At 41.4% G+C, this 7,310-nt stretch overlaps 1 non-coding gene across 1 annotated transcript; it reads left to right on the forward strand.

Annotated features, from left to right (window-relative positions):
• Positions 1-1,916: 1,916 nt before the first annotated feature.
• LOC111766490 (U6 spliceosomal RNA) lies at positions 1,917-2,019 on the forward strand. The gene has a single exon (XR_002798525.1). It is a non-coding gene; the product is annotated as a U6 spliceosomal RNA (small nuclear RNA).
• Positions 2,020-7,310: the final 5,291 nt, after the last annotated feature.

The following is a 7,310-nucleotide window of genomic DNA, read 5'->3' on the forward strand; positions in this document are numbered from 1 at the left end:
TACCAGAACGCAACACACTTGAAAGAAAGCATGATCTACCAATACCTTGACTTTGAACTTCTAGCCACCAAAACAGTGAGACAATAAATTCCTGTTGTTTAAGTTTAGTTTAAGGCCACCAGTGTGTTGTATTGGTCATAGCAGTCCTGGAATACTGAGACATTAAGTCCTGGAAAAAGTTAACATAGACAGCAATTCCTACCTGTGTGAAGCTTACATTCTAGTGAGTCATTCTTGTCTTGTTAACATGTAACACAACAATGAGATTTGAGTCCAGGATCCACAAATCCAATGCCTTTAATGACTGCACAGGTGAGGGCCATGAGCAAAGTGATCCAGTTGTAATGCAATATGGAAGAGTAGGGACTGTGAGTCTTAGAGAGCTCATACCCCATCTAAAATGGGAAACTTTTTTTTATTCCAGACAATCATTTTCCACACAAGAATGCAAGTTCATTGCTGCCAGATCTGTTTTTTCAGTAGAAGCCAGAATTACAGAATTCTGTGAAATTCTCCAATTTTCAAAACCTGAAACAAATCAAACTAAATTCATCTAAAGGCCAGGTCCTATCTGAGGGACATCCATTTGTGACACCTACTCTTGATGTCTTGATTGGCAGGGATTGAGGGTTTGAGTGGATCAAGTACAAAACCTGGAGTCAGAAAGATATGGTCTCAAATCAGCTCCACTATTTACTACTAATGGGACTTGAGGTAAGTCACTTAATCTCCTTGGGCCCCAACTTCTCTTCTGTAAAACAGGAATAAAATTTTAGAAAGTTTACATAGCAATAAAAGATAGGTGTAGGGCACCCATGCCTATATATAGTAAGAGCACAAAAAATATTCCTTGTTATAATTTTCACAGTCCTGGAAGGAAGCAGACACATAAGCAGAGGATTTAATCGAAGGAGTTTAATTGTTCTATTTACTGAGGCAGGGTTTGGGAGGAACACGTAGGGGCTGATAAAGCTCAGGGATAAGAAGTGTCAGGGAACCACTATCACCCCTAGCCTGAAGGGACAAAGGAGAAAACCTGCTACCACATCCACGTGAGAGCTGGAGAAGTGGAAGAAGGGTCAGCTGGCAGGAGTCCTGGCCCTTGTGTTAATTGGGGTTTTCTAGAGAAACAAAATCAATGGGATCTATATGTAAATATTAAGAGGTTTATTACAGGAATTGGCTCATGTGAGCATGGGGATAGGCAAGTCCAAATTCCATAGAGCAGGCCACAAGCTGGAAACTCCAATGTGGGTGAAGCTGAATTTCCCAGAAGAAGCTGACTGGTTGAAGTAGAGCCAGGAATTCTTCCTTCTGACTTCCCCAGTTTTGGCTTTAAGAGCTCCAACTGAATGGATGAGGAAACTCCTCTTGTTGCTGAGGACCATCTCCTTTACTGATGGTAAATGCAATCAATGGACTATAGGTACAAATCAATCCACACAGGAACAATCTCCTTCAGTGATTGTAGATGCACTCAGCCATAAATGCAATCAATGAACTACAGATGCAAATCAATCCACACAGGAATATTCAGTCCAGTACTTTCTTGACCAAACAACTGGATACCATATCCTAGCCAAGTTGACACAGAAAATTAATCATCACAGCTCTAAAACAGTGTAGCAGGGAAGGAGCAGTGGAGAATGATACCCCTACCTCACGGCCTCTCCTTCTGATTTCCTGCTGCTGCCCCCCATTGGTCAAACCAGTCTAGAAGCCTGAAGGCAAGGGAGCCTGGGTGGTATAGTCTGCAGAGGTCAGTCTCCCAGGGCACAAGTAAGGACTGAAACAAGCAGAGAGCACACAATGGATCTGAAAGAAGGCACATTTGTCCTTCACTTCTCCCTCTTTTTCACTCTTCCTGTGAACTATTCTAGTAGAGTCTTTTCCATTCTCCCTCAAAAACCCTCACAGTGCTCACTTCCAGCAGCACATATACTAAAATTGGAATGATAGAGATTAGCATGGCCCCCATGCAAGGATGATGTGCAAATTTGTAAAGTGCTCCATATTTTTTGTGTGAATATTGTTAATACATACGTAATTTTTTTTGCATGTGCTTTTTTTCTTACATTCTCCAAACACAACCATTCAAAATAAAAATGGCATTTCACAAAACAAAACAAGCAAGCAAAAAGACACTCACAATTTTGAACTTACCAAGCAAACCAAGAGGAAGTACTCAAAGAACCACTTTTCAGGAAAGGGAGGGCATCTGCCCTGTATTCCCGGCAGAAGGGCTGGGCTAGGTTAGAGGCTCAGCAGCTAGGAGTGGCCAGAGCAACAATCACAGGTGGTTCAGATGGTTAACAATCAGGTCTCCTCTTCACTGAAGGTCAGTGGGGTAGGAAGTTTGCAACAGAGAATGGAGTAGAAGAAAAGAGCCGACTCACAGTGAGGAGGGGAAGGCGGGGAGTGGTTATTCTGCTCTTAGTGCCACATTGGGCTGGGGTTGGAGGATTGAGCAGGAATAAGTGTGGTCAGGGAAAGCCAAACCACAAGCACTTCTTTTAAAAATATTTGTGAGCGAATGATGGACAGTGGTTAACAATGTAAATACAAGAACATTCTCTCATGAACTATAACCATATACAGTACTAATGCATGGTGTTGATAATGTGGGAAAAATACACCAAATATAAGCTATGGACTATAGATAGAGGTTATACTATGACAATGTTCTTATATCCTTTGTAACAAATGTGTCACAACAATGTAAGGTGGGGATGGTGGTGCAATGTATGGGGATCCTGTATGGTATGCAGGATTATTTTGTGAATATCCAGCTTCTCAAAGAAACAAAGAAAATATGTGTGAGCACATGACAGGCTGCAAGTAACTAAAAGCTCCCTCATGTAACCAAAGCATCCAGAGACAGTGCAGTCATCAGGTATGGCTTGAGCAGAACTGCGCAGTAATGGCTCATGGCTCTGCCTTCTTCCATGTGGTGGCTTCACCCTTAGGCTTGTCACAGGAGGACTCACATCCAGAAATGGCAGTATCCAGATGCAAGAAGTGCTTATCTCTGGCAACTCAGGTAGAAAAGAGCGTTCTTTTTAGTTGCACCCAGCAACCTTTCATCACGTTTCTTAAGTGCAGAGTCACATTCCCATTCTTGAACCAATTCCTCTTCCCAAGAAGCACTTCAAGCTGATTGACTTAGGGCTGGATTAACAGAAACCACCTTATAGCAAGAACAGTGGGTGGGGAGACTCGGAACAAGTGATTATTTTCTCATTTTGCCCTAGGATGGTGCATAACTGGTACCATTATAATGTCCAGGAGTGAAGAGAACTCATTACAAACAATAAGCTTGGGCTTCTCCTGATGAACCCTGTAACAAAAAATTTTGAGACTTTAATGCCTTTTAACAACAAAAGTTTATTTCTTACACATGTGAGGTATCCAATGAGGGTTGGCTGAGAGCTTTGCTCCATGTCTCCTCCCTCAGAGATCCAAGAAGATAGAGTCTCCACCATCTGGGATGTTCCTGGTTGCCATGGCAGGACAAAAAAAACATCCTGATTTGCACACTGTCTCCTAAGCTTCCACATGGAAGTGACACATGTCAATTCCACTCACGTTTCTATGACCAAAGCAATTTGTGCAGGCACTTGTTACTTTAAGGCGGTAGGGAAATAGAATTCGACCTTATGCCTGGAAGGCGGAGAACCAAAACTATTTGTGAAGAGCCCTAGTTAAATACTACACAACGCTGGCAAGAGTTAGGTGAGAGGGACACTCGCAGACATTCCTGGAGGCAGCACAGATTGGAAAGGATTATCTAGAAAGCAATTTGGCAACCGTGTGTGAGGGGCTAGAGGAAAGGTCATCTTCTTTGAATCATTCTCTTCATGAACCTTCTCTTAGGAAGTAGAAACTCAGACAATGATTTATGTACAAACATTAATGCTGAAGCCCAGCATATCCAAACAGAAAAACAGAAACAAACACAATGTCCAATGGCAGAGTAATGGTTAAATAAATCACAGTGCAGCCATATGAGACATAATCTCCAGTCTTTTAATATGTTGCTTTGGGAGAATGTTTAATGACACCAGAAAATGCTCACAGTAAGCCAAAATTAAGTGAAGGATACAAATTGCATTGTACTAATTATTATAAAACTAAAATGCCAAGAAAAAGACAAAGGAAACATACTAAAATATTAATGATGGCTATCATTAGGTGAATTTTTTTCTCACTGTTTTGCTTTTCTGTACTTCTTTAGTTCTATATACAGATGAGTAAACATTTTAATAATCAGAACAAAGATTATTAAAAATAAAAATATAAAATTATTCATTACAGCAGTGATTGTCGTGGCATAAATTGGAAACATCTAGTTTTCATCAATAGGGAGTTAGTTAAATAAACTAGTTTTCAGTCATATAATTATGATGGAGCATTTAAAAAATATGGTATATATTTACTCTGCTATAGAACATTTGCTAAGATATAATTAGTAAAAAAAAAAAAAAAAGCCAAGGGCAGATAAGTAGGCATAGGATGCTGCAATTTATTTAAATACATACATGCATATTTCTGAAAAGAATGCACAAGAAACTGCTAACAGAGGTTGCTTTTGGGTGGAGAAAACTAGGATATTGAAGAGCTGATTTATGGCTATAGAAAAGAGACCTTCAACTCTATATCCTGAACTGTATTTGATTTTTTAAAAACCCTGTGTGCGCATGAATTATTCCAAGTCTTATGTCACAAATAAGTAAATAAGATCCTGGCTCCATCAGACACATAGTAATAAGGGGTTACTTTCTTACCCTTTCTCTGTGTTCAGGGATTGTGCTGCTTGGACCTTCTCAATGTCTCTGCCATAGATTGGACCATGGCTACAGCTTGACAAGGTTTATGAATCAAGAGAGGTGGAGTAGACATCACCATCACAGGGTCCACAGGATGGAGGAATAAAATATGGATTAGAGTGGACTTACTGGGATTCTACTATAGAACTATTGTGACTAGCAATGGAAGAAATTGTAGCGTTGATGTGGAGAAAGTGGCCATGGTAGTTGCTAAGAGCAGAGAGACGAAAGAAGAGATGTGATGTGGGGGCATTTTTGGGACTTGGAGTTGTCCTAAACGATATTGCAGGGACAGATGCTGGACATTATATATCCTGCCATAACCCACTGAAAGTACTGGGGGAGAGTGTAAACTGCAATGTAAACCATAATCCATGCAGTGCAGCAGTGCTCCAAAATGTATTCACCAAATGCAATGAATGTGCCACGATGATGAAAGAAGTTATTGATGTGGGAGGAGTGGAGGGGTGGGGGGTGGGGTATATGAGAACCTCTTGTATTTTTTAATGTAACATTTTTTGTGATCTATGCATGTTAAAAAAAAATGAATTTCATTCATCTGTCTCCCATTCTTAGCAGACATAATAGAGAGTTCCCCAAGGTTGACACATTCTACACAGGTTGCTCAGCCATCCTTCTGCCTGGGCTGCAGGCATCTGGCACCCTTCCCAGGGACTAGTCGCTAAAATCACAAAGGACTGCACTGTGCCAATACTGAACCCTTCACGCAAGTGGTGGACATCTCGGGCCTAGGACTTTATGTCTGCCCACAGTCATTTAATTCTTGGGAGTTAACTTCTGTCCATGCATACAGTGCTGGGCCTATAACTGAGGACAATCTCAAGGTTACATTTTCTGAGGAAAGAAAAACTTCAATACTGATGCAGAAAATTTAGTTCTCAGTGACCCAGAGCAGAGCACCAGAGAAGACACCTATCGTCCAATGATCCAGGACAAGCTTGGAGAGAGTACAGTCAATTTTGCTCCTTAAATTTATTCCAAAACTAGGCTCTGTATTAGTTAGCCAAAGGGGTGCTGATGCAAAATATCAGAAATTGGTTGGTTTTTATAAAGGGTAAGTATTTGGGGTAGGAGCTTACAGATACCAGACCATAAAGCATAAGTTACTTCCCTTACCAAAGTCTATTTTTATGAGTTGGAGCAAGATGGCTGCTGACATCTGTGAGGGTTCAGGCTCCATGGGTTCCTCTCGGCTCAGCTCCTCTGTTTTCTCCACAAGGTCAGCTGTAGATTATGAGGCTCTCTAGGCTTTGCCTCTCTCCACAAGGTCAGCTGTAGACTATCAGGTGAATGGCTCGCTCTCTTTCCTGGGGCTCCAGCTTCAGCATCAAACTCCAACATCAAAACTCCAACATTAAAAGCACCTAACCCTGTCCTTTGCCATGCCTTTTATCTGTGAGTCCCCACCCACCAAAGGGTGGGGACTCAATGGCCTACTGGCACAAGAGGTTTACCTGATTACTTAATCAAGTAAACCTATGAATCCAATGTAATCTAATATGCCCAGAGGAAAAGATCAGTTTACAAACATAATCCAATATTTCTTTTTGGAATTCATCAATAATATCAAGCTGCTGCAGGCTCTATAGTTCTCAGGCCTTCCCTCAGTTCCTCCCACACCATATCCTTTTCCCGCTAAGAAGTGTCTGTGAGAAATGTTATTAATTCATTCAACCAACTCCCAGTCTAGGCCCTAGAGGTATAGTAGTGAACAGAACTCAACATGGGACACCCTCTGCTCTCATGGAGTTGACACTCAATTAGACACAGGCAGATGATAATTCAAAAGTAAAATATGTAGTGTGAAGTGTGACACAAGTACTATGGAGAAAAATAAACCAGGATATGTAGATGGGGTGCCGGGAATGGGCAGGAAGGCCTTGCTGCTGAGGAGACACTTGAGTGAAGATGTGAAGGCAACCAGGGAGGGAGCAGTGTGGAGCTCAGGTGAGAGTATGCATTGTGAGCAGTGGCTGAATTTTACCTCAAGGTCAGCAGAAGATGGAACTCGATAGCCAGCTGAGATGCTGGGAAAATGTTTTGAAATTTCTATAATAAAATACTTTTTAAAATTTTCCAAGACCTGAACAGTTATAAAAAAATAATATCAATGAACAACAGTTGCTATATCATATCATGACAATGAAAAGGATTATAATCTACTCACTAACAATACAGGACTTGGAAGAATATTTAATAAGGTACAAAAACACACTTAAAATGTGAGGTCAACCAGTAAGATGGCAGCAGAGTACGGGGCTCCTAGAGTCAACTCCTGCTACAGGGCAGTTAATAATCACCTAGGACCTGTTTGGGGGCTCCAGAAAACCAGAAGAGCATCCTGCAACATCCTTGAAGGAATGGAAGGAGGAGACTGCCCATTTGCAGAGAAGATCCGTGAGTGGAGCACTCCATGCCCCAGAGACCAGTGCCCATCCTCCACTGGCAGCACAGACCACCTTG

Source organism: Dasypus novemcinctus, chromosome 2 (assembly GCF_030445035.2).
Source record: "Dasypus novemcinctus isolate mDasNov1 chromosome 2, mDasNov1.1.hap2, whole genome shotgun sequence".
NCBI lineage: Eukaryota > Metazoa > Chordata > Mammalia > Cingulata > Dasypodidae > Dasypus > Dasypus novemcinctus.